Below are 27346 nucleotides of genomic sequence, written 5' to 3' on the forward strand. Positions count from 1 at the left end.
GGAACTCAATGTCTTCCAGCCGGTGAGAAAGGAGCTAAAGGGAGCCCTAGTCTAGAGGGAAGGAGGAGGGAAGGGGTGGGGAGCTGGGGGTGGGGGTGCAAAATTAGTCTCAAAGGATCTTTATTTCTGAGCTAGTGAAGCAGATGTAATCAAGGGGAGAGCAAAATAATCATAATGGGAGGAATGAGGGGAGGGGGAAGCTGAGGCTGGAATGGGGGGACTGGGCCAGGACGGGGCTGAGACTTGGGGGGCAGGGAAACTTGGATGGGGGCAGTCTCTGGCCTTCTCCCACCTCCCCAAAGTCTCCCTACCTTGGGGTAGGGAAAGAACGACCGGCTCTATAGACTCTGACCTTCGCCCTCAGAATCCCTCTTTCAGAGCTTAGGGATGGCCGGGCCAGGAGGTGGCTGGGAAGGCACCCGGAGAAGAGAGCCCCCCGCCACAGCTGAGGGAGGTGGTGAGGAGAGGGGAGACTGAAAGCAGTGGGGGAGGGTGAGAGAGGGGAGCCAGCAGAGACTCAAGTGGCCTCCAGGTCTGTGGGACAAAAGTTGGAGGGAGATTTGTGTATGAGAGAAGAGGGGAGGGGGCCTTGGAGAAGGGGGGGGCTTTGACAATGAACTTGAGACAAACTTCATTAGCATGCAGGCCTGCTGTCTGTCACGTCGAGCTCAGACTGAGTTCCCATGCAGGCCAGGAAGAGTGGGAGGGAGAAAGAGGGAGGGGCTGAGGGTGGGGTGAGAGAGAGAAGAGACCCGACCATTGTACCATTCTGGGCCCCAGCTTCCACCAAATATCGGGATCCCAGCCCTGGAAACCAACCCCCAAATCGTTCTGCCCCCTCTTAGAACAAGATAATTTATCTCCCACTTTGAATCTGCGGTCCCACCCCTCTTCTTCCCTTGTCTAGACTTCCAAGGGCTGGCCTTCACCGCCCCTCCCAACCTGTCCCCCCCCTCCAGCTCTCAGCCTTCATCTTCCAATTGTCGCTTTCTCCTTCACAACCAAGATGTGGATTTGTGATGTGTTGAGCTGACAGGGACAGGGGAGTTGGGGGAGGTTTGGAAAGGGGAGCCCAGAATGTTTTGAACCTCCAAATGGCAAACTGCATCCTCTTCCTATCACTCCTTATTCACTCCACTCCCCATCCCAGGCACACATCATTTAATCACGCTATCAAGTTCAAAGGTGAATTAGAACTGGAAGGAGACTGGGGACAGCGGTGTTTCTGTCACACCTTTTCTCTTGCTTGCTTTGGGGATGAGGGTGGCCTGGAGGAACAATAGCTTTCCATAGCCCCTTCTTCCTGCCTCAGGTTAGCAAAGGCAGTAGGAGGAGGTGGGAAAGAGTGGAGATGACAAAGACCCCTTCCCAGGCCGGCAGTAGATGCAAGAGGGAGGGGCTTCCTCAGAGTGGGCTGTTATTTTGGTGGTGGTGGTGTCTCCAGACAGGGGCAGCACCCCCTTTTTGCTGCCTTTCCAGGGAGAGCAGCAAGAGAAAGAAAGAGAGAGGCAAGCGAAATTCCTGAATGGATAGACAGATGCTACGTCATCCGGAGCTGCGTCCTCCACTCCACAAGAGGCTAGGAGCCGGGAGAAAGAGGCAGTCCAGCGGCAGGGGCCACCAGCGCAGGCTCTCCTCCTCACAGAAGCCGGGTAAGTGGCCATTCATTCGGGAGGGTTCTAGCCCCTCAGACATCTGGGCAGGTGGTGGGCAGGGATCCCCTAAAATCAGTCAGGGCGCCCTAACCTTCCTACTTTGCCCACCAGCTAATGGAGGCGGTGCAATAATCGCAGAAAGGAAAGGCTGATGAAAGATTTAGGGGGCGACCCAAAGGGAAAGGCATGTGTGTGAAGGAGCAGTTGGCAGAGTGGGATTTCATCCCCTGTTCCCGCATCTGTCTGTGGAGGTGAGCTGAAGCAGGGCCCTGCCCAGCTGCCCCAGAGCACCTCTGGGTCCCCCTCCTTCCTCTAGCCGGGCCAGCCGGAGACGGGAGACAGCTTACTAAGTTTGTCGATGGGATTCAGGGGGGCTTTAGGGTCATGGTGCTACTGATCCTATTAATCCGCCCCTCCCTTCTCTCCACCAGACACGGCCAACATCTTAATGCTTGCACCAGAGGAGAGGCAGGAAGATTGTAGTGGAGATGGGAGGGAAGAGAAAAAATGGTTCTGTATTTGGACTCCTGACCTTCTTTCCTCGCCCTGGCTCTCATTCCTCTCTGCCCCCAGAGACTTCAGGGCTCAGGGACAGAGAGAGTCTGAGGGACTGAGGTGGTTGCAGTGGGGGCGGCGGGGGGGCGGGGAAGAAGCCACATCTCCAAAAAGGTGGGGACCAGAATTAGGAGAAAATCCAAAAACGTTGGTAGAATTTTGATTAATGTTATTCCCCTTTTACGTCCCTTTTCCTATGAGCAGGGAGGTGGGAAACAGGTTGAGGGGAGCTTAAAGGGAAGTGAGGTGTTAGGGGCAGATGCTTAGGTTCAAGAAGGAGAGAAAACCTTGTTCCAGCCTTCATGAGAAGGGGTTTTTTAATTTCTTGTCTCCTAAGAAGGGCAGGGGGAGACAGAAAGAAGACACTATTCTTATCCCTAGTCCCCACCCACACGGTACTTTCTCAGAGATAGGCTGGGACCACTGTGGCATAGTAGAGCCTGGAAGCCAGCAGACTCTTTCTGGTACCCCAGAGACCAGATTTCTGGGAGAGGCTGAGGCTGCCAGCCACCACACACACACATATTCCATGCCTCCTGGGGTGTGGTCCTTGTCACCATGTCCCCCTGGGCATTGTGTGTAGGGGTGGGGTAGGGTAGGATGCAGGGCAGAGGTCAGCAAAGGAAGGGAGAAGTGCTCAAGGGACCCCAGGACTTTTCAATTAAGGTGGAAGAAGAAACCAGAGGCTCCCCCAACTATCCTTGTGCTTATTTTCTAGCAAGTTGGGGGTTGGGGTTGGCCCCCTCTATGGTATGAATATAACAATTTCAGACTGAGACATCCCTTTATGAAATGAACAGGCTGGCAGAGCTTGGGTTTGGAGTCCAGTGGGTATTCATGGGTGTTAGAAGTGGGGAATGAGGCATTCAAAATACCCCTCCTAGAAATGAGGCTTGGATTTAAGGCTTCTTCCATATCCCCAACCTTCTTCTTCTTTTTTTTTTTTTTCTGACTTCCTCTGCATTTAGGTAGTTTATCTTCCTGACACTGAAAAAAAGAAAAGAAAAGAAAAGAAACAAACAAAGAAAGAAAAGGAGAATTAGTTGTGGAATTGAGTTTGAGGTAGAAGGATTCACCAGCTTACCTCATACACACACACACTCACACACAAATACACTTCTCTTAGTATTTTAGGAGCTGAGTTATCCATTGTATACATGTCATTCCTCAAAATCATACTTTAGCCTGAAAACAAAATACTGGGAAAGTAAGATTATAAAATATTGAGACTGGGTTTCATACCCAACATTAAAATTAAAGAAAAAAAAAACAACAAACTGCTTTGTATTCACACCTTTTGTATATGTGAAAAAGAGAAGGAGATGAAGAGAGGGAGAAAATTGTTAGCTACAGGATATGTCTTTATGAATCCTTAGTGATATGCATGGATAGATGATAGATAGATAGGTAATGATGAGATGGGGGAGAAAGCTAGCGACATAATATGATTGACAGTATCTTAAGTGTATAGCACTTTACAGTTTAGAATGCAGTTAGATCTAGGTAGACAAAAGTATATCCCTGACCCCAGGTCCTTCATTCTTTCCTGAGCATGCTTTCTGATAGAGCATGAGCAGCAGGAATCTGTGAGGAGACAGTGGCCACTGGGCAGGGGATTCCTTTTCTAGGTTTAAGTCAGAAGGGCCACAGCATCTCCACAGGCTCAGTTCAAAGCCCTGGGGCCACATGTTTTGGAGGGAGGTGGAAGGAGGTCGTGAGGATGGGGCTGGGTTAGAATTGTCCAGACAAAATGGAGCTGGAGAGGCTCAGGTCAAGGGCCCTGCCTCCCCTGCACGTCTAGGCTTTTCCCTTTCAGCTCTCTCCCTGTGCATCCTGGAGCTTTGGCAGTTGAAGAGGGGAATCTTAGACTGTCTAGGTCTGAAAAACCTAGGAGAAAAGGAGTTGGTGAGAGAGTGGCAGGAGACAGGGGTATGAGGGAGAGAAGACTAGAGCCATTTGAAAGAATTTAACCTTTGCATTCTCCTCCTTGACAGGAGCTGGTCATCCAAGAAGAAGCAGCCTCGTTTGTTTCGGGTGTCATCGTAGGTGTCCACCTTTGGCTTTGGGGGTATTTATTTTCTTATTTGTTTTTGATGGTGGTATTGGGCGGAGGTGGAGAAAGAGAGCTGGTCCCACAATCACCTGGGTTTTCTCCTGTTCCCGACACCTCTCTGCCCCATGCCGTGTCTCTTCTAGTTTTCAGCCCCTGATTTGGTCTGTTCTGATTGTAGGAAGACCTATCTAGTCATTGATAATTGGAATGGAACACGGGTGACAGGAATGAAGGCCACACTGTGCCCAGCTCTGTGGGAGAGAGGAGAGGCACTGAGGATTCCAGGGACTCTTTTCCCTTCTCTCATGGGCTCCTGAGGGCAGAGATGGAGGCCAGCTAACCCTGGGGGAGGTGGCTGGTTGCAGAGGGAAAAAGATGTATCTGTATATGAGTGATAGAGGTGAGGAAGGAGTGTGGGTTGTGCTGCAGGGGGACCTAGGGAGCTTAAACTGTGAGTGGATGTGGGTGCCAGGGTGTTTAAGCCATGGGAGGTGGGACTGCTGAGCGTATGGACAGATGTCATTGCATTTGTCTTAGCTGATAGGTTTGTGTGTGTGTGTGTGTGTTTGTGTGTGTGCGCACGCCTGTATCCACACACAGCACCCTTACACACTCATGCTTTTGCCCCCAAGGAGACCATTTGCTGATGATGGCTGACCTTCTAGCATCTCTGTCACCTTGTTCTCACCTTCCCGACTCCATAGGGCTCTCAAGCAAATAAAGGGTGTGTGGGGGTTCAAGGACAGCATCGGGAGCAGGCAGGGGAGCCAGTACTGAGGAGATAGGCCTGAGGGAGTCTCTGGCTGGTCTCTCAACAGGAGGAAAAACACGTTGGGGGGGATGAAGGGTGGTATTCCCAGGGATCTCCACACCCTTTAAACTCCTCTGACTGTCTAGAGATTTTTTTCCCACAGGTTCACCATTTTTTTACTGCCAATTTTTGCTTTTATTTGGCACTATCCCATATACAATGCAAATATTCTATAGCAAAAGAATAATGTACAATAATGATGTACTTATAGGACAGAAATAAATATCTGAACCCACCCTCCTCCAAATGCAGCTTTCATCTGCATCTTCAGGGCAAATTAACCTGATAATTGAAACAAAGAACAAATATGCTTTTTATTTAATTATCCAAATATTGCAAGAGGGTAGCTTGATGCTAGAATGTATTTTGGGACCAAGATTACAGAGATCTATCCAGAAGCTGCATCCAGAGAGCATGATTCAGGCCATGTTTTTCTTTACATGGGCCTCTTCAGGGACACAGACAATGGGTGGGCATCAGAGCTGTAGGGATGTGGGTGGGGACAGGCGCAGGCAAATAATTTAGGCTCCTGGGCTAATTGAGACACTTACAGACTCAGATCAGCACCAGGGATTTGGCATGCAGTCTCCACCATCCGCCAGAATTTCCCTGGAAGGATTTGGGTGGGGTCTGCAGACCATCGCTCTACAGAACACTGCAGCAGAAAGTGCTGTGTGCTGGAAGCAGAGGGCTCTGCTCCAACTGAGGCCTCCCTAGAGAGGCTGAGGCTGGTGGGCCAAGCACAAAAGGGACAAAACACACCCATTTTGCTCCCCCTGTTAGCCTCTCTCAGGTCTGCTGTATCCAGTTCTAGGGAGTAGAAGGGTCTCCTCTCGTCAAAGGAACTGCCAATTGTCACTAGCACACAAGATGAACATAACTCCCCCCACTGCCTGCTCTCACACACAGATCTCACAAGATACATATTTAGTCAATACCCTCCCCCTCTACCCACAATGGACTCAATCCACATCAGGGCAAACTCAGACTTCCAGACACACTCCCAGGTACACACATATTTTTATTAATTCATCATTTACTGGGCACCCACTATGTTTTAGGTGTAGTGCTAGATACCGTAGAGTCAAATAGTAAGAAATCACCTCTTGCTCCCCTTGAAGTAGTGACTTTTTAAAAACTGTAGCAACCTGCTTGGTATACAAACCAATCTCAGTTAACATGATGATGGGGAGTTTTTTGCTTCTTTCCATGGCTCGTAACTCCATCTCCATTAGAATACAGATGCCCCACTCATCCTCACCCCTGAGCGGGAGTTATGGGAGATCAGGTTGTCAAGTGCACCCAGACAAAACCAAACAAAAATTACTTCATCAGTCATCTGGACAGAGAGGAGGATTCCAAGTAGATAGTGCCAGGACAACTTAGAATAATCTTCATTTTCTTTCTTGGGGGCCCCCTTAAATTTGAACACTGTTTAGGCTGAGGTACCTCTGTAGGATGCAAAGCCACAGTAAGGTGCAAGGGGATCTGATCTAGCTCTTTAGCTAGCTATTTGGGGAAATTTAGATATGTACTCTTTTCTCTCCTGATCTTAGTTTTGGAAGAAGTCCAGTTGAGTCTGAATTTGGCTAATAGAGGTGGGAGTGGGGCTTTCTGTTGGGGAAAAAAACAAAAAACCAAAAAACCCCTTTCTGTCCTCCCTCTCCAACAAAAAATAAAGCAGTGTCTGAAAGGGAAAGGAGGTTCCTGCAGCTCCCAAGTGTTTCTCGCTAGGCTGTCTGGATGGCCAAGGCTAGGGTAAGGGATTGTGGAGATAAGCTTGGGCCCCACAGAAGGCAGGGGACTTGGTTAGAGATTGGTGACAAAGAAAGGGGAGAGAACTAGCTAGTAGGACCACCTCTTTCCCAAATGCTGGCACCAGCCTCCAGGCCCTGGGTGAGTGTAGTATAGAGGGGCTGAAAGCTTTGTTTAAAGTCCTTTTAAGGGATCTTGTGGGAGAGCAAATGGGGAAATACTTGGGGGGAGGTTGGTGGTGTGTTTGGAGAAGTGTAGGCCCTATTTAGGATTGCTGGAATGTCTAGAGGATATTTGGTATCCTATAAAGGGGTGTACTGAGAAATATTTGAGGATGTTTGTAGGCACAAAGAAGTCTATGGTTTCTCTGGGGCCCGGCATGGGGTAGGCTTTTAGAGAATGCATTTAACAGCATGCCAGTAGTGTAGTTCTGTCTGTGAGCGTGGGGAAGGTATCACTTTTCTGCAACTGTACCCCATCACCCCATCACCGGCTGGTGTGCTCTCAATTCTGGGAGGGGGAAGAATTGACACTGTGGAAGTTTCTAGAAAGCCTTGGGTAAGAGCCTTGAGACCTTGTGGAGACTGACTGAAGGGGAAAAGGTGTACCAAGCACAACCTTGAAAATGCCCTGAGACCTGGGAAAATCTTACCATCTGCTTCAGCTCCCTATATTTACTCTGGTAGGGAAACACAAGTCCCTGGGCTTTATCCTATCTCAAAGTCCCCCCACCCCTTCAAAATCATGCAGCAGTTATTCAGACATTTTCCAGTCTTTTGGGGGAGCACCAAATGAAACTCACTGGCATGGCTTGCATCTAACCAAGGCAAATAGCATTCATTCAGGCTGGGCTTTGTCCTAGCCTATGAAGAGGTGGGACCCTGGAGTGGATAAAACATTTTGTCTGGGCGTAAAGGCCAAGCACTGGGTCCCCTGGAGTGCACCCTTGTAGGCATAGGATCTCTGGTGATAGGAACCAACCCGTATTAAGTAGACAGATTGGCTCCAAGTATCCAAGTCTTGGGATTTTTTTTTTTTTTTTTTTTTTTGAAAAGGGGCCGATAGGAGGGTGGGGTAACTTGGGACCAGGAATTTAGAACTGCTCCCACTCAGGCGCATTGGCTCAAATGGGACCCGCAGCTCCACCAGCCATCGAGAATCTGGATACGCCTGCGGACCGGCGTGTGTCTCTCAGAGTTGGGACGCGGCATTATTCGATTCTGATTCTCCCGGCCAGATGAGAAGCTAGGACCAGAAAGTCCCGAACCAGAAACCTTGCTGGAGAATGATTTTTCTCCCTGCGGGCTCGGCTCTCGGGCACCCAGAGGTGGAACCTGGGTTGGGGGTTGAGGGCTCGTGGTTGGAGGCGCATGGGGTGGGGGAAGGGAAAGAAAGCGCTAGCAAGGGCCTCCAGGGCAGGGTCAAATGTGCGGGTGTTGCCCAGACTAATGCCAGCTGGGATCCTACAGCCTCCTCTACCTGAAACTTTGGTGCTGCAAACAAGTTCAAGAGATATTCCCATTTCTGCACGGCGAAAAAGGAGGCCCAGCCTCACTCAGACCCTGCGTCTCCCAGTAGGAGTACCAAACTTCCAGAATCTTTTCCTCACGGTTTTGGGTTGAAAACTGACAAGGAAGTTTCCTGCCCATCCTAAAAGATTAAGATCACGGTCTGGGAGGAATCAGAACCCTAGAAGCACAAAGAATACCTGATGAGAAAAGGCAGGTAGAGTCTCCAGTCATCTGGTCCTTTTTGAGGAGATATTACCCTATCTCTCGTCTCTTCTTTGAGCCCTGAACCGGGTGCAATATACCTAGGGCCAAAATGGAAATGTAGAACCTACGAAAAGAGTGAGGAGATCAAAACCACAAAAGGCAATGGATTGGAGATGGCAAGCAGGTTTCGGGGATGCGTGAGGCAGCAAAAGGCTGGAGATCAGCACACATAGTAGTTCCTCCCCCCTCACCATTCTCCTGGGGGGGAAGGGCGCCCCAGTTGAGCGCACCAGCTCAACCTGGGAAGGGGAGGGGCGGAGCCGGCGGGGGAACGAGGCAGTGACGTCAGACTCAGCGGAGCCAATCAGTGGTTGGCCTGGGGAGGGAGCGTGAAAGGATGAATGAAAAGTCCGGAGCCGGAGCGCGCCCGGGCCAGAGCAACGGCAGAGGCTGAGCAGAGAGCTAGGGAGGTGAGGCCCGCTCTGCCAGTTCGCCTTGGCTCCGCGGAGGCTGAGATCCTGACGGGCGCCTCCACCCCGGCGCCCGCTGAGCCCTGGCACCTCGGACCCAGGGCCATGGCGCTCCGTGGGCGGGAACGTACCGGGAGGACCACGCGGGAGATCACCGATGGGCACCCTGGGCTCGATGTAAGTGGCCTGGCCCTCTCGGGCACGAGGTGGGCTAGCGCCTCGGAATCCAGCGTGCCAGCGCTTCCGCCACCAGGGGCTAGGGGAGCCCCACACCCACCTCGGGGCTCTTGGGACCTCCTTGATGATTCCCACTCCTGATCGGAACCCCTACCAACCCCTAGAGCACCTCTCGCTTCGGACCCCCGGCCATTTTCACAGCCCTAGGTGATTTCTGGACCTCTTTGTACAATGCTGTTTCTCTGGGGCGTCCTGCGAGGCCCGGGACTTGGCTCACCTTCTCTGCCCTCCATCCGCTTTCCTCCCACTTACCCATCTCATGGGTGCTCTCTCGGATCCTTTCCCGGGTGGTGTCTCTGCCCTTTCCTTCCTCTCCTTGAGATACTCGCTAGAGAGTCTCTGGGTCGCCTCCCACCCCACCCCCACTCGCTTCCCTCTCTCTTTGGGTAGCCGGGATTTCCCGGTTTCCTATTGGGACGCCTGCGGGGTTTTGCCCCCAGGATTTCGCTACCCGCTCCCTCTTCCAGTCTGCGGCTAGGATCCAGCCCTTTCCCCCGCACGAGCTCCCACCGCTCTGGTGAGTTGGGGAGCTGTGGAGGAGCTGGCTCCGCGCCTCTCCCCTACCACCCCTACGCGGAGGCTCGGGCTCCGCTCAAACCTAAGGCTCAGGCTGTCAGATGCACTCTGGATCTTCCGAAGGAGGGCAATGGAGACCCCGTGAGGTTTGGGAGGCCTCCGCCTCGGCCCCTGCGGTCTTCCCGGGTGGCACGAAAAGCCCTCGAGACCCTCCTATCAGGGACCAGCGGAACTCTAGCTTCGGGCTCGAACGGGGAGCGGGAAAGCAGGCGTCACAAGCTTTTGGGATCCGAGGGAGATCCCCGGACTTCGACACCATCGGCCGTCGCCTGCTTTCCACGCCTTTTTCGGTCTCTGCCGTGTCTGTATCCCTGTGTCTCTAAGTTTTTTCCTGTCTTGGACTCTGTTTCTCTCTCCGTCACCCACCTCTACCAGTGTACCCTTTCCCCAGCCCCCACCGGCAGGCAACCAAGAGGCTGCGGCGGCACAGGCGTCGGCAGCTGCAGCCGAGAGGCTGCATGGAAGAGGCGGCGACGGCAGCCAGGAGGCGGGGTTGGTTGTTATCTTTGGTTATCTAGCTGTATGAGTGGTGTGGAGTCTTCATAAAGCTAGATAACCGAAAGTAAAAATAACCCCATACACTGCGCAAAGGGGCCCCGGGAAAGCAGGCCGCACGCTCGGGGTTGCGGGTGGGGGAGGCTTAAGACAGGGGCTAGAGCTACAAGGACCCACCGACCGTGGGAGGCAAGAAGAGGACCCGGCGGCCGTCGGGCCTCAAGACCGCACGGTCGGGGCGACTTTCCACCCTCCAACTTCGGGCAGCGCAGGTAGGAGTCGCCGTCCCATTTCACTTTAGCCAGGCGCAATGCAATATATTCCCCCGCTGAGTTGGGTGGGCTGGGGGGAGAAGAAAGGGGCATTGTGGTTTCTTCTCGGGATGGGGCCTTTTCCGGCTGTCTGCGGACTGGGTCACGGCAGGGGAAGCTGCTCCAAGGGAGTGATCTGTCGAAAACTGGTTGCAGGGTTATTCGAACAGGGCCTGGGGTTCCTGGCCCAGGGCTCTCCCACCGGCGCTGGTGAGCAGCTTCCTGCAGGCTATTCACAGCTATTGCTGGGGCGAGATAGTTCGGGGGAGGTTGCCTGAGAAGGCTAGTCTTGGCTCTCTGATCGGCTCCCTGAAGCCACACTGGTCTATCCAGCTTGGTAGAGAGCTAAGAATGGCGAAGTGAAGTGGAGGTAGGCTGGAAGTACTGGGGGTGGGAGTGAATTTGCTTAAAAAGAGGGCAGAGTGGCTGGAGAACCTTTTTGCCCACCCAGCCTGGGTTCTGGGGCAATAAAGTGCAGAGTATTTCTCAGCCCTCTTGTTTTTATATTCTTTCCTCTTTCCCACTCAGGACCTGAGCCTAATGTCTTGAAAATCTTCTCATGCCAGCTTTGTCTTCACTGACCAAAGGGGTTGAGTTGGGGTCTTTCAAGACACTCTCCCTTCCCACTCCGTCCTGTGTCTTGGAAATCATCTCCAAGAGCAAATGGCCTCAAGGAGCTCACACACAAAGGAATCTGTAGCCTGGTATTTATGCTGCCCAGAGAAAGCAAAGAATTAGAGAGATTAATCAGGGCCTTTCCTAAAAGAATCCATTTATCTGGCCTGACCTAAATTTTTTAAGCAAAAGAGTGTTTAGGTGCAGTTGAGAGGAGGATGGTTTAGTCACTTGGTAGAATAAAAGTACATGGTAGAATAAATTACATGTAGCAAAACTGGAAGTAGCCCCCTCTGCACTTATTACCTCTCCCCACCCCAACAACATCCCCACCATCCCCCCCACCAACCCCTGCATTCCAGAACACAGGGCAGGGCAGTAAGGAGTCAAAAGAGGGCAGGAGAACTGGGCAGATGACCTTGTACTGACTCCTGTTTCCTGTGTAAATTTAAAATTTCCTCCCAGGAGCTGATTTTATAGCTAGAAGATTACGATTCAATTATATATTATGTGGGAGAAATATTGGGGAATCCAAACTAAAACAATTGGGCTTCAGAGAGCCTAGAGTACATATGTCTTCTTCCTTCAGAGGTTTGGAGGAAAGAGAGATTAACAGCCTTTTTGCTTTTTCAGCTGTTTGGAATCTGGGTTTTTTTGGAGGGGGCAGCTGGAGACGGGATTAGGGAGAAAGGGAGCGGGTTCCGGGCAGGCACTAATAATCTCTAACACTGCACTGTATTTCCCAGTAACAGCACTCTGCCTCCATGCCTTTCTTTGATTCCCCCAACACCATGAGGTAGCTGTTATTAACCCCATTTTACAGACAAGGAGCCACAGACTCCAATGAGTCCAATGAGTAATGTCACTGAACGGTTTCAAATCCAATACTTTTTCTACTTCTCTAGCTTGCCTGAGGGAAGGACTAGAGAGGGCGAAGTGGGTAGACTGAGATGGAGATGAGCTGAGAAAGAAGGGGAATCCCTGCATCAGGGAGAGAGAAAGCCCACCGAGAGATGCAAGGCCTGGTTGCAGGGGCTGCAGGGTTGGGATCAGAGGAGGAAAAACACCAGGATTTTTGTGTATTTGCGATCTGCTGAGGCTCATCCACGTGAGACTTAGAACCACTATTACCCACACAATGGGCTTATATTGTTATCGTTGTATCCCATTGGCATATTTGACCACAGGATCTCCAAAAGAGAATAGAGGCCCTGAGGGAACTGGGGGGTTAAGGGTTTCCATCCTACAAAATAAGCACCTCAGTGGGAAGGGGGAATAGAAGCCAGGTGGGATGTGGGGTGAGAGTTTGTGTCTGCCTCGTGTGTACATATGGTGTGTGGGTGTGTGGATGGGGTTGTCAGGAGATTGATGGGTGATAGTGTTTGTGAGCTGTGTGTGTCTGCTTATGAGGGTGAGAAGCTGAGTGGTGTCTGACCTGGTATGAGATTAGATGTGTGTGGTCCATGATGGGTAGGAAGTTCAGATGTGAGATTAGGGATGCCTGGCTACTTATAGCTATAAGTCCACTAGAGGAAGAGGCACTGTGGGATTTGTTTTTTGTTGTTGTTGTTGTTTTATTTGTTTGTTTGTTTTTACCAAATGCAATCACAGTGAAACACTGAGTCCTCCTCCTTCTGCTTCCTTCAACCTTTATACCAAATAGCACCTCCTCTAGCTAAAAATAGGAGAACTGGTGGAATGGGGGTGCATAGAGCCTGGGTGCAAAAGGACTCAGAAGATCCTCACCAATTACCAGTTAGGAAAATTTCTCTTTTGTATCATTACACTTCTGTCTGTGTCCAATAATTTTTAGTTTTGTTCCTCAGATATTGCAATATCCACCTATTCCTATTGGAAAACAAATTCTTTACCCATTTCTCTCCTCAGCTTTTTAGCCCAATACTTTCCCTTATTGACTTCTGAGTCCAGTAGTTCAAAGGCAATTTTCTTCTCAATATTTGTCTCAAGTTTTGCATTTTCACTCCTACTCTCACTCTGGGACAGATTTTTCCCAATTCTAAGCATCAAAAGATTCTTGTTGAAAAGTCCTTCACAATCAGCAAGCATAGGGAATGAAAAAGAACAAGCAAGGGTGACTGAAGCAAAGTGTATGTTTAGGTGCCATTATGTACCAGCCTCAGATCAGATATTTGTGTAATGGGGTTAAGAATGTATATCTCCAGTGTTGTTACATGAAGCAAATGAAGAATTCTATATAAAAGATTCTATAATATGTTATGATACCCACAGGGAAAGAGTAAATCTTAGATTGCAGATGGGTTAAAGGCTACATTTAGGGAAAATTGTTTGAAAGCATGTGATTGATCTCAGAATGCAAAAAGGACAGCTCTTTGCCATATTCTCCACTGCAGATCTCAAAACATTTAAACTTGAGGAAGTTCCTACTTTTCCAGCTTTGGAGTCAAGGAGGGCCTCTTGAAACCTGAGGAAGCAGTATCTGAAGCCTGAGGAGAGGAGGAGCAGACCCTGGGAAAGCTGTTAAGGGAAGAGGCTGGAGTCCACGTGGCAGAATAACCATTGTGTTTTTCTCCCTAATACATCTTACCATGTATTGCCATGTATTGGTAAGAGCACTTATGGTTGGTAAACTGACTTACATAGATGGAGAGATATGGCAATTCCAAGTTTATTCTATTAAGCTTCTAGAGTTACTAAAAAGTTTATTAAAGGACCAGGTAGGTAGTGGGTATAATTAACGAACCAAATGCAGATCTGCCTATCGGCATGCAGATTCTTCTTCACCAGGTGACTTTAAGAAGGTGTATTTTCTATCCTCTTGCCTCCCAGCCTCCCAACCTTCCCAAAAGTCAACTCTTTTTTTTTTCTTTTTTTTCTTAATGGCTGCACCCGCGGCATATTAATGTTCTTTGGCCAGGGAGTGAATCCAAGCTGTAGTTTTGATCACCACAGCTGCAGCAATGCTGGATCCTATAACCCGCTGAGCCTGGCCAGGTAGTGAACTCATGCCTCTGCAATGACCTGAGCTACTGCAATATTAATCCACTGTGCCACAGTCACCAACCCTTGATTCCCAAGGTTGGTAACTCACCAGAGCACAGGTCCATGTGCATTCTTCTGTATCTGGAAGTCCTTCATGAAGTATGTGCTTCCCAAGGTTTGGGAGTTGAATAGTGATAATTATTTCTTCACTTTCTTTCCACCCAGATGTTCTGGGGATGTTTGACCTTCCCTTCTTCTTCCTTCTCAATAGACACCCCGGGGATCTTGAGCCATCAGTGCCCTGTCTCACCCAGAGGCAGGGTGTGCCAACTTCCCTGGGAGTTAAATAAGTTTAGGTTAATGCTTTAAAATCATTGGAGGGAAAGAGAGGGAAAACCATAATTTGAGAATACATATATATTCTCAGAGCTTCCAGGAGAAGGAGGAGCAGGGTTATGGAAGGTAAGAGCGGGTCCGTGAATATTTAGATAGGAGAGAGAGATTTAGATATTTAGATAGGAGAGAAAAGGGGAACCCTTCCTTGCCACCCAGGCTCTCCCAGGGCTCAGAGTGACACCCCCCCTCCTCCTGCCCTAATCCCCCCATTAAGACTGCTCTGAGTTTGTTATGACAGCGGCTGAAGGCAGCTGAATTGCTGTTTGCTGTGTCTGCTAATTGGACTGAAGGGTTGGAATCTGGACACTGAAAGAGACCATTGTTGCTGTTTACCTTCCACAACTGCCTCCCTGGGGACCTTCTGGGTGAAGGGGAACAGCAAGCCCTCAGGGTCATCGCACCCATTCCCTGTCTCTGCACAAGGGACTGGGGGTAGAGGGATAGTTCACCTGTTTGCCTTTGAGTGGTTTGAACTTCTATGGCACAGAAGAGACAAGCCCAACACCTGAGTCGGTCTCCAGGCCAGGCTTGGGGCCATTGGGAACTCCTAAGAGGGGGGGGGGTTACATGCTTGTCCTTCTCTTCCCTATTCATTTCCTTCATCAGGGGCCCTAGCTTTGCCTCTTCCTCCAGCTGATCAGGCTTAATCCCTGAAAATTTTCTTATCTGCTTTCTTCCAGATCACTGATTCTCAACTTGTTTATGCACTAATATCACCTAGAAAGCTTTTTTAAAAAATGCTGATGTTGGGGTTCAGTTGAGTATCTGAGAATGAGGCCTACCATCATATCATTTAAAAGATCCCTTGGTGGAGTTCCCATCGTGGCACAGCAGAAATGAATCCAACTACAAACCATGAGGTTGTGGGTTCGATCCCTGGCCTTGCTCAGTCGGTTAAGGATCTGGCATTGCTGTGGCTGTGGCATAGGCCAGCAGCTGTAGCTTCCGATTGGGCCCCTAGCCTGGGAACCTCCATATGCCATGATGCAGCCTTAAAAAATTACATAATTAATTAATTAAAAGATCCCTTAGTGTTTCTAAATGTGCAGCTAAGGTTAAGAACCACTGATATAAGCTCATCTCTCTGCCTAGGAAACACACACACATACACAGGCACACACGTACCCTTTCCTACCTTCCCTACTTTCTGCTGTCCCCAAGCTCCTAATAGCTATAATACTATCAGATGATTGTGTATCTTCCTCATCTTTATTACTAAATTCCTTGTAGGAGCCGTAGGATTTAGAGGTTTGTAACCTGTCAACTACTTTAACCTGAACCCTATTGCAAGGGCAGGAACTCCATCTCCCTGTGGATTTCCAAGTAGGATCCAGATGAGGGCAGAGCTAATCCAGGACACTCAAGTCATTAGGGGTGAAGGAGTGTGAAGTTCAGAGTTTGACTCTTGGTCTCTTCCTCCCACAAAGTAGTATTGGCAATTTGGAGAGCTTCAGAGAGAAGAAACTTTCAGCAGAAATACACCTGCCCCTTTCCCTACCATTTCCAAATGTTTCTGCCTCTTCTCTTTCCTTTAGCTTCTTGCCTGGGACAGGTGGGTGCTCCACCTCCCTTCCCCTCCCTTTCCTCCTCAAGGGCACCAGAGCCGTATCCAGAACCATGGACAGCTCCCAGGCGGTGAGTGAGGTGGCTGTGCTGACCCCTTTGGGGAGGGTTAGGGAGGGGATCCTTTCTGCATGGTTAGATATCAAAGACTCTAGAATTTTTGATCTTTGGGAATTGTTTGCAAGCAGCTGTGGAGTCTCAGGGAGAGGAAAAGGCTAAAGGCAGTTGCCATTCTATCTGCAGGAGGTTGGGTTTGTCCACGTTGGAGAGTCTGAATGAGAGGGCCTGCTCTAGCAATAGGAAGGATGAAGGTGAACTTTCAGGAAGAATTTAACCTAAGTTCATATAAGATAGAGTATATGGATCAGGAAGAGCCTTAAATAACAGCAGCTCTTTATCCCTCATTTTACAGAGCCCAAAAGAGTGGGAAAGATGTGACCAAAGTCACTCAGCGGGTTAATGGAAAGGCCAAGATCCAGGCTTCTAATTTCCAGCTTCTTAAGGAGTCTCCTTGCCTGAATTGGTTGGAACAGGCATATTGCTGGTAGGAGAGTTCAAGGTTGCCTCCATACCAAAAAGGACAGGATGCATGTCTGGACATATGAGGTGTGCACACAAGCCAGGGAGAGGTGGAACTGACTGCTATCTCTGTCTGGAGAAGTTTGAAGGGGTCGCCTCAGGGAGAAGCACAGGGTAAGGCATACCTAACAGTAGCTGGCAAGCCCATGGGAGAAAAGGCAAGGAGGCAACCATCTGCCAGGGCAAAGAGGCCAGTAGATGGCCACAATGAGTCTCCAGAGGCCAGCAAGAGTCACACAAACTGGAACAGGGCCTGGGAAAGGCCCTTCTGTGTGCCCAGTCCTGCTCCCCCAACACCGCAAGCCTAGAAACAAAGGGGCCATTCTCTGTAGGATTTGATGCCGCAATCTCCGGCTGGCAGTGCCAGGTGGTGGGGGCATCAGGGGGTGTCAACCCATTATGCCCCCCCCACCTCTCTAGGTCCTCTGGGGCTGGATGTTGTGGAGGTGGGTGTTCCATGCCATGTTGCCATGGCAACCACCCCAACCCCCACCTTCCAAAGCACAAAGAGAGACAGCTCTCACCCCCACCCCCAGGAAGAATCTGGGTCTGGTTGGGAATCTTCCCTTGGGAATCCTCCTTTCTGATGCACAAGCCATGGCATGTATCACCCTCTTTTCAGCACCCGGAGCTGAAGGTTCAGCCATTGGCAGACCATACAGGCAGGGAGGTTGGTACATCCAGAGTCTCTGGGCAAGGTTGTGCCAGTGAGTCCCTTATACTTAACCCTCTCCCCGCCTCCCAAGCTCTCCTGTCCCTCACCTATAGCCAAGGCCATCCTATGCCTTTTCAGCTGAAGCGAGGAGGTCTTGACCTTCTGCTCTTTCCCAGAAGTGAAGGACACCTCACTACTCCCAGCAAGCTTCCAGGCTGTGGGAAGAGAAGAGAGGGCCATTCCTGCCACCCTTCATCTGCACCCTCCGCCATTACTCATTAGGCATTCTGCCCCCTCCTTCCGCTCGTTAAGCCTGATTTGCATATATTTGCATAATACAACTCATTTGCATTCCAGGAGGCTCTTGGTAGGAGCCAGGAAAAAAGGGGAGGGGGGTTAGAGAAGAGAAAAAAGGGGAGAGATTTTGTTTGCATCAAAGTGTGTGTGGTGGGGGGGGTGGCAGGAAGAAGATAGAAATAAAAACTCACACTACTTTCTTTCTTCCCTTCTGCCCTCCCTCCCTTAGCTGGACTCAGATGCCAAAGAGAGATGCCAAGGGGCCTGCTTTTTTATCCTTTTTTGTCTTGCTTCCTCCGGCCTTGGCTCCCCAGCCTGGCCCCCCACCTTGCTGGGCTCAGGCTTCAGAAAAAAAGGGACAGGGGTAGGAGGCAAGGCTGTGGGAACGGAAGCGGAGGGAGAGGGAGGCCACTATCTTAGGTAGCCGGTGCCTGGAAAAGGGCCTCCTGCATCAGGTGTGGGCTGCCAGCCAGCCCGGGGTCAGTGGCCGTGGCGGGAGGTGAGGCCCTGAGGAGGGGTTTCCAGCTGATCAGGACCATTGCTGAGTCTTCCTACTAGCAGAACTGGGGGAAAAGGATGGAGAGAGAAGGGAGGAGGGAGAGATGGGGGATGGTGGCCCCAGAAGAGACATGAGCCACATTTAGGAGTAGGTGTTGTGGGAGGACTTCTGCCTGAGGTTTGGTTCCAGACCCCTCATGAGTTCCAGTGTCAGAGGACTTGGAGCACTATGCATAATATTAAAAAAAAAAAAAAAAACTGGAGGAATTAGACCTGGGTGTATCAGCAGGAAGGGGAGAGGATAAAGAGTGAGCAGGCAGGATGATCCATCAGTTTGAGGGTTTCTCTGGGACCTGGGAAGGGCCCCTATGAACTTGAGGTGACATTCCAAGTCTTCTCTCCTCAGCTCACCCTTCTGGCCTCCATCTTTATAGCTGGTGAGACCTGTGCCCCCTCCAGCCCCTCACTCAGCCTCCTCAACCAGACCCAGTGTCCCTTACTCAAGCCTGGTGACCTCTGAGGAGTATTTCATACTGAGCCATCCCATCTTCTTTGGCCTTTGGTTCTTCTCTTACAGCTGATTATTCATTCTGGATTCTATTCAATCAGTCTTCTGGACTGACTCCATTCAGTCTCCATTCAGAAGTGTTCCCCAGGTTCTGCTAACAGTTTTTTTTTTTTTTTTCCCTCTTTCCACTCACATTCTTTCACTTTTATCATTTCAGTATCACTAAGATTTCTCTAAACTCCAGATTTGTACCCTAACGACTATCTGGGTCCATTAGCTCCCAGATCAGACTGGAATGGCGCATCTGATTGGCTAAGCCTGGAGCACGTGAGCAGGCCCTAGCTGCAAGGTAGCCTGAGAAAAGTGCCTGTGCTTTTGGCTTCTGTGGTGTCATATAAGTACAATCCCCTCCAAAATTCATGAGATGGCTGTTCCCCAGACATAGGGAGGGCCTTCAGATGCTCACTTATTTGGCATTGAGTGTGCTTCAAATCTTGCCCTATGTTCCTGCTTCCCTATCCCTCTCAACAGCATCATTAAAATTCTAGGTCCTCAAGTGCAAATCCTGAGCATTATCCTGGATTTACCCTCTTCGCTCCCCTCATCCAGATCAGTCACATCAGAACCCATCACATTGCAGCGCTTCTCACATCTGTGCCTTCCTTTCCCTTATCCCTAGTTCCATTATCGGCTCATTCCTTCAACAGACGTTTATTGGGCTGGGCACCTACTGTGTGCCAGGTGCTGTGCTGAAGAGGATGGTGGAATACAAAGCTGCTTTGAGGGCCTAGAAGCCTAGTGGGGGAGGCAGACAGGAATAACTACAAGACAGTGTGAAAGCTGCTGTCTTGAAGACCTGTGCAAGGTATGTGGCAGCATGGGGGCCAGAGCCCTGAGCTCCCTCAGGGGAGTTATGGAAGGCTTTCTGCAGGGGGCCAAAAGATAAGTGTTAAAAGATAAAGGGATAAAATTGATGAAAGGTAAGCAGGGGACTGCCAGTCTAAGGAGTCTGAGAAGTGTGTGGTGGGGAGTAGACAGCATATCCGAAGGCAAGGAGGTAGGAAAGCAGGGTGTGATAGGGACTAGAGTGTCATCAATGGGAGTCCGGGTGAGGAGGAGATGGAGGCCAAAGTTCAGTTATTAAGAGCCTATGTGGAGTTCCTGTCATGGCTCAGCGGAAATGAGTCTGACTAGGATCCATGAGGACACAGTTCTATCCCTGGCCTCGCTCAGTGGGTTAAGGATCTGGGTGTTGCTGTGGCTGTGGTGTAGGCTGGCAGCTGTAGCTCTGACTGGACCCCTAGCCTGGGAACCTCCATATGCCACAAGTGCGGCCCTAAAAGGACAAAAAAAAAAAAAAAAAAAAGCTTACGTGCTTCACCAGGGAGGCTGGATTTGATAGGGGTACTAGGAAATTAGCCAACAGTGTCAGAGATACTGGGTGCAGAGTGTGGCTCAGGGGCAGCCCATGACCATTCTCGGGAAGAAGGCGGAAACCTGAAACTTGTTGCCCGCTGAGCCCAGAACCAACCAGATATTTAACTGACTCTTGGATGGTTCTGAACAAATGGGGGAACACCAAAGGGCTTGGAACCACCTAAAGGAGGGTCCTCTGCCTCTAACCCTCTAGAATCACCCTCTCTCCCCTCAGCCACACACACCTGCACGCTGGGGGCAGGCTTGGGGGAGCTGTCTAGGGAGAAACCTTGGAGAAGCCAAGGTTGGCCTTGAGCACGGTAAGTGCTCTGAGGTCAGGTCAGGTCAGAACAGGAGATGGGCCTCTGCAGACTGGAGTGGAGAACATAGTTCAATCCTGGAAACTTCTTGGAGGAGGGAGGGAAAGGGTAAACGGGGAGATGTAGGGGTGGGCAAGGCTCTGAGGAGATTCTTCCTAGAGAAGGGGTGAGAGGCCAGAGAGACAGCTGAGGCAAAGATGAGGCCACTGCCGGCCCTGGGGTGGAATGGAAGTGGGGGTGCCACTACCGCCCCTCCCCCAGACCCAGCCTCTGCACAAAGACCTCTCTGTGAGTAGCTGTGGAAGTGGCCCTGTCAGGTGAGAGGACTTAGCTCCAGGGCCCATCAGGGGTGGGCTGGAATGGGTTGGAGGAGGGGAAGGTGTGGAATGGCTTCAGGCTTTAACTGGAAGGAAATAGAAGCTGAGACTCGGGCAGGTCTCAGTGAGGCCATGGTGGAGCCGCTCCCAGGACAAGCTCCCCTCTAGCACCAACACCCCGCACCTGCTCTCTCACTGTGTCTTCCCAGATGTGACTCCAGATCCTGCCAGGCCTCTCCAGGCTGCCTTCCCCAACACCGCGCCCCACTAGTGCCTCTGCAGCTGCCCCCACCCCAAGCCTCTTCTCTTCCCAGTGTGGAAACTCTCAAGTCCCCTCCAGCTCCTGCACAGGGCTCCTGCTCCTGGGAGGGGGAAAGACAAGATAGACCAGAGCTCAAAAAGGAGTCCAAGGTCCCCTTAGTCTCTACACTCAGGCTCATCTTCCCCAGGGGAGGTTCCCTTCCTTGCCTGGCCTCCTGTCACTTATGCTAATTAGCAGTGGGGATAGACCACCCCTTCCTCCAGGCCCCCCCGCTGTGTACAGTGTCCCCCCTAATAACAATGTGGATTTGGGGCACTGGAAGTGGTAGAACAAGAGCAGACACATCTCAGCAGATAGGTTGCTCACAGATTTGATAGAGGAGCTCTATCCATAGAACAACGAAAGAAGGTTTTGATGTTTGGGGTTTATTTATTTATTTTTGTCTTTTTAGGGCTGCACCCACGACATATGGAGGTTCCCAGGCTAGGGGTCAAATAGGAGCTGTAGCCGCCAACCTACACCACAGCCACTGCAATACCAGATCTGAGCCGAGTCTGCGACCTACACCACAGCTCATGGCAACGATGGATCCTTAACCTTGAGTGAGGCGGGGGGGTCAAACCCACATCCTCATGGATGCTAGTCGGGTTTGTTAACCACTGAGCCCCCTGGGGTTGGGGGGGTGCTTTTGTTTTGCTTTTCAGGGCTGCAGGTGCAGCATATGGAAGTTTCCAGGCTAGGGGTCGAATCAGAGCTACAACTGCTGGCCTGCACTGCAGCTCATGGCAACGCTGGATCCTTAACTCACTGAGTGAGGCCTGATCCTCATCCTCAGGGATACCGGTCAGGTGCTATAACCCGCTGAGCCACAACAGGAACTCCCAGAGTTTTTGGTTTTTGATTCTGGAATCCAGCAGGCTGGTCAAGATGCACATTTTGTCTTCCTTCCCTTACTAGTTGGGTGGCCTTAGCCAAGTTGCTTGATGTCTTTGGATCCTAACTTGCACCACCGTCCTGAGGATCAAACAGGTCGGTGTGGATGAGAGTGTTTTGCAAGGCTGTGTGCAGATGTCCAGTGTCCATTCTAAATGCTGAGGGACACACAGGTAGAGGGGCCACCATAGGCAGGCGAGGACAATCAAGGGCGGCTTCCAGTGTTTGGAAATGAGGGAGGGGATCGCTGGGGCGGAGAGTGCAGGTTCTCTGGGTGCAAAACGTGATGAAGGTCTGGCTGGGCTCCGTGACCGGCCGGAGCTCTCTGGTCTCAAGCGGTGAACATCTTGCTGAGAATGGTTTGGGTGGCACTTGCTTTTAACAACTAGATGATGAAATGGCCTCCAGGACCACAGCTTCTTTCATCCTTCTCAGGAGGCGCTTCCTGCTGGCCCCGTGAGAACCCCGTCCAGCAATTCTGGGATGAGAGGAGGGTGGCGTGAAGCTCCATTTTTCCCCATTGCCCTGACCTGCTCCCCACATCTCAATGTTCTCCGGAGGGAACATTAGCCAGACATTGTGACCCTCTGCTGAATGAACACAAAATGGTTCCTCCAAGTCCTGCCACTCGGAACCCACCCAAGTCTGATTTTATGCTTCCTTGGCATTGTCAGGAGTGAGCTCAATTCAGACCAATTTAGATCTCTCGGCCCATGGGCCAGGGGGACTTTGAGCAGGAGGGTCTTTTGTCTCTAAGCAGTCATTCCTTGTTGTACAAGCAAGAGTCAGGAGGAGGGATGGTTTTGGCCTCATCCCCCACAGACAGCAGTGGAGCCTTTAGGCCTGGAGGGAAGGGCCAGGCTGAGGCTGGCATATGGAGGGAGAGCCCTGGGCACAGGGGGCATGAGCTTCACCCAGCTGGGGCTACCTTCTGCTGGGTTTGTCCATCTGGCACCAGCTGGCTTCCCGGCACCGTCCCCACAACCAACCAGACTCCTTCGGCTGTGGTTGCCATGGCAATTGGCTGCCATCTTGTACTTAGGGCACTATCTCATATCTGGAATTTCCCATGGGGTTCCTGGAGGATGGGAGATAGGTCTCCAGGGATTTAGCCTTTCCTCTTTATATCCGCCCAATGAAAATTCATATTAATATATGATTTTTAAAAATAGCCAAAATGAAGGCTTACTTTATGTGAGGCTCTGCTAAATACTCCCTATGTGTTATTTAATTGGGCTAAGAAAGCATTAATGAAATAAAATTCAAGAGGTCCCCACCCAGTTTCCTGTTTCTATGATGGACTTTTTCTCTCTCCAACCAGGAACAGCCAGGTCTTGCTTACTCCTTCCTTGGGAAGTCCTTCCCAATGTCTAACCAAGATCTGTACCGCTGAAGTACCAGTTCTTTGACCCTCGGCTTGACATGGCTAATTTGAGAGGTAAGGAAGGAACTGTCACCAAGCTTTAGTCACTTTCTTTATTGAGCTTCCTGGACTCCAACTGTTGGGATAGGGAAACTAAGACTGGGCTAGACTGGTGAGGCGTCCAAGTGCCCCTTAAGCACTTGAGGATCCCAAATCTAAAAACTTTTGTTTAGAGAAGGGGAGTCAGTGTCACAAAATGCTTTGAAATCCCCCTTCGTTGTCTGCATCTCTACCCAAAGAAAGAGGTGGGAGCCAGAGACCTTTGGAAAGTGATATGCTCCCGGACTCTGGGAGCCCCTCACCCCCACCCCGCCACTGACTCCACCTCCTGGGGACATTCCGACAGGGTCCCTGAGAGATCCTGGGAGGGTGAGAATCCCCTCCATCGAGCTCAAGCAGAAGGCAGACCATGGTCACCTTGAGCCAGAGGGGCACCTACAAGGGGCACCGAGCAGGGGCCGGCTTTTGGAGGGAATCTTGAATGAGGAGCAGGTGGAGAGAGAAAGGAGGCCACTCTCAACTGAGGAAGGGAGGGCTGGCAGGGAGGGGCTGGGGATAATTTATGATATCATTGTTCCCCCGCCCCACTTTCCCAGCCCCCACCCTCTTCCCAGCCCCCTGCTACTGTACCGTTGCTAGGAGATGCTGGCTCCGTCTGGGGCTGGGAGGGTGTAGCGGGTGGAGACTGTTCCATCTGGACTCCTCCTCCCCCACCCAGGGGAGGGCCCGGCCCTGAGTTTCATCTTCCACCCCTTCCCAACCCCTGACAGACACCAGTCTCCTCTGTTGTTCCCCCAAATCCAGCCAGCGTGGGACTAGAAGGGTTCCCAGACAGCCTGAGGATCTGGCACAAGGAAGGGAAAAGAGAGCTGTGGAGAGAGAGGCCATCCGACTTAGTAGGGGCACTGAGGAACAGCTGGCTCATCTCAGGCCCTCTAGGAGCCAGCCCTGCTGGGAAGAGGGCGAGAGGGGGTTAGGGACACAGGCCTCAAGGAGCCCAGGTTTGAGGGAGGCTGAGTCCTTACCTTTGGGGAGCTTCCAGTAGGATGTGTGAGGCAGACCTCCCATCCCCACCCCTCCGGTCAAGTTCAAGGTTAGGGACCTGGCAAAGGCAGGCTTGGTGGGACGGCGGAAGGAGGCAAGTCTGGAAAGTCTGAGGAGAGTCTAGAAAGGAGGAAGGTGACAGGGATCTGAGCAGAGGTGTGGCCTAGATCCCCTCCTCTTTCTGAAATTCTCTTCTCAGGTTTTTAAAGCCCTTGGAGAAGTCGGGTGAGGTGAACTTTGGGGGCTCCCGACTCTGGGAGGAGTAGGAAAAGAACGCGGTATCCACCTGATTTCTGCGCAGCCCCTATTGATTTTGTTCTTTCCTAGGCACAGGGAGGAACTGACCTTGATTTGGCACCCGCTTGCTTGTGTAAGCCCTTTTTTTCTTTTTTCTTTTTTTGGTCATTTTTTGTCTTTTAGGGCCACACCCGTGGCATATGGAGGTTCCCAGGCTAGGGGTCCAATCGGAGTGGTAGCTGCTGGCCTACACCACAGCTCCCAGCAACGCCGGATCCTTAACCCACTGAGCAAGGCCAGGGATCGAACCCAAGTCCTCGTGGATGCTAGGTGGGTTTGTTAACCACTGAGCCACAATGGGAACTCCCTATGTAAACCCTTTCTTAGCCATTCTTATCTCAGTGAATCTTCCAACAGTCCTGAAAACTGAGTGATACTGTCGCCACTATACAAAGACAATCAGAGCCCCAAGTCACAGGACTGGTAAGTGAAGCTGGGCTTCAGGTGGGTCCTGGTGGACCCCAGAGCACATGCGGTCTCCCCCTCCTGTACTGACTGCCTAAAGAATATGTTCCAAACACAGTCAGGAACACCAAGAGGAGATGGGACCAGGTAGGCAGGGAGCCTTCTCTGCAAGTCCTCAGGGGGAGAAGGGGCGTTCCCTCTCAGGCGCAGGAGTGAAGTCAGAGGAATGCTACAGCAGCCCTTGAGGAGTGAAGGCAGGCCTGGGGAAGGGGGCACAGGAGCCCTAGAAGTCAATAAAATCCTCCCAGCTGGGCTCCTGGCCAAGGGAATATGCTTCCCATCTTCCTGAAGCCAAGTACCTGGGGCCACCACCGCCTCTCACCTGCTTGAGATCTGAGTTCCCGCCCTGGGCATTCTCCCCCACCCCCACTCCACGGCTCTGGGTAGAGCACCTCGAAGAGATATCTAGACTCAGCCACTGTCATGGTAGCCCCTTGGAGAGCCCTCCCTGGTCTCTCACCTCTCCTGGCCCCTGGACGGTTACCTTCTGCCTCCTGCTAAGGTCTCCATCCAAAGAGAAGCTCTTTCACTCTTGACCTATTTATTTTCTTTTCAGACCAAAAAGAAGAACCTACTTCACCCACTTGTCCTGGGTTCCCTCTGAGACGCTGTCTTGATTGACTGAAAGATGAGGCTAAACTCTAGCAAGTTGAGTGGCTCCTCCCAGAATCCTTTAAGCAGGATAGAAGTGGGGAGGCCCCAGCCTCCAGCCTGGGCAGCCCTTTAGACTGGAGCCGCCTGGCAAAGACTTTATTTCATCATTGCTCCAGTGTCTGCAAGCTGTCCATCCTGGCCAGCCCTGGTTTCCCCTGTGTCGTCTGAACTGAGAATCTTCTGAGATGGAAGTCCCATCTCATGCCTAATAAAGACTCTCAAATATTGAGCAACAGTACCAGTGGTAGTGGATGTACCTGGGCAGGGGAGGGGCTGAATGAGAGGAGGGCGGTGTCACGCTCCCCTCTAAGAGACCAGCACTGTAGGAACCACCATTGCCACAGAAGGGGGCAGCCTCACTAAGACGACTCCCACGGCGGGTGGGGGGTGCCTGGGGAGGAAAGATCTCCTTGGCTCCTTCCGCCTCTCTCAGCCACCCCAACTCTCCTGGGAACACCATCCCTGACAGTCAGTTCCAACTCAGAGTGGTGGGCTGATGCTCCCAGCCAAGGAAGCCCCTAGCTGCCATCCCAAGGACCAAGAGATTGGGACAGGGTGGGGTTGCTCCCCCAGGGTGCTTGTGTAGGAGGTCACTGAGTAGCCGTCTGTCTCAGCCATGAAGGGACCCTTTGCTTAGAAATGTCCTCGTGGGAGTTCCTGTCATGGCACAGCTGAAACGAATCTGACTAGGAATCCTGACGTTGCAGGTTCGATCCCTGGCCTTGCTCAGTGGGTTAAGGATCTGGCATTGCCGTGAGCTGTGGTGTAGGTCACAGACGTGGCTTGGATCTGGCAGTGCTGTGGCTGTGGTGTAGACTGGCGGCTACACCTCCAATTAGACCCCTAGCCTGGGAACCTCCATATGGCGTGGATGCGGCCTTAAAAAGAGAAGAAAAAAGAAAAAGAAATGTTTTTCTGGGTTTGAAGAGAACACAGAGAAAGAACACTCCTGCTTTCTCTCTGTCCACCCTCAGTAGAGACAGAAGGGGATGAATATGCCTAGCAAGAGGGATTCAGGTTATTAGACAGCAGATAGGACTTCCCAACCATTCCTGGTAGGGAGCCTGAGGGAGTAGGGGAACTATGGCAAGAAGATGTGCTCTTGACCTCATTTCCCCATCACACATCTGTATAAAACATGCTCTCTCCCCAGCCCCCAAAGAGCCTCCCTCTCACTCTCTGGAGAGTTACTGCTGCAAAACGTTAGGAAAATCCAGAACGCCTGCACCTTCTAAGCTTTCCACCACCCTCTAAAAAGTTCTTCCCCCCATTTAATGACAATTCCTCCATGAAATTAGAGCTTGAATTAGAGCTGAAAGTTTTCTAAATAAAAAGGCTTAAGATAATATATGAGTCTAACAGCACAAAAGGCAAAGTATGTCTCTTTCCCACCTCTGTTCCCAGCCTCCCACCTCCTCAAAAGGCAACCACTGGTACCTGTGTCCTCCCTAAGATACTTTATATGCCACCAAGCACACAAGTCTACACCCTGCCCCCTTCCATATAAACT

General features: G+C 51.1%; 1 long non-coding RNA gene and 1 other non-coding gene across 26 annotated transcripts; both read left to right on the forward strand.

Annotated features, from left to right (window-relative positions):
* The first annotated feature begins 1074 nt into the window (after window positions 1–1074).
* LOC106510131 (uncharacterized) lies at window positions 1075–26071 on the forward strand. 25 transcript variants are annotated; one of them, XR_014844044.1, is made up of 10 exons: window positions 1075–1185; window positions 1480–1652; window positions 4205–4278; window positions 13621–13833; window positions 16141–16240; window positions 16581–16861; window positions 23275–23391; window positions 24748–24790; window positions 25075–25140; window positions 25739–26071. It is a non-coding gene; the product is annotated as an uncharacterized LOC106510131 (long non-coding RNA). The 25 variants fall into 25 exon arrangements; XR_014844046.1 differs by having other exon boundaries at window positions 13663–13833; XR_014844048.1 differs by lacking the exon at window positions 1075–1185 and adding an exon at window positions 1767–1906 and having other exon boundaries at window positions 1602–1652.
* MIR9-1 (microRNA mir-9-1) lies at window positions 10316–10404 on the forward strand. The gene has a single exon (NR_035363.1). It is a non-coding gene; the product is annotated as a microRNA mir-9-1 (primary transcript).
* Window positions 26072–27346: the final 1275 nt, after the last annotated feature.

The sequence above is a fragment of the Sus scrofa genome, chromosome 4 (assembly GCF_054392235.1).
Source record: "Sus scrofa isolate SSC_HxYL_T2T_F1_AM1 chromosome 4, Sscrofa_HxYL_maternal_Yorkshire_Landrace_v2.0, whole genome shotgun sequence".
In the NCBI taxonomy this organism is placed as follows: domain Eukaryota; kingdom Metazoa; phylum Chordata; class Mammalia; order Artiodactyla; family Suidae; genus Sus; species Sus scrofa.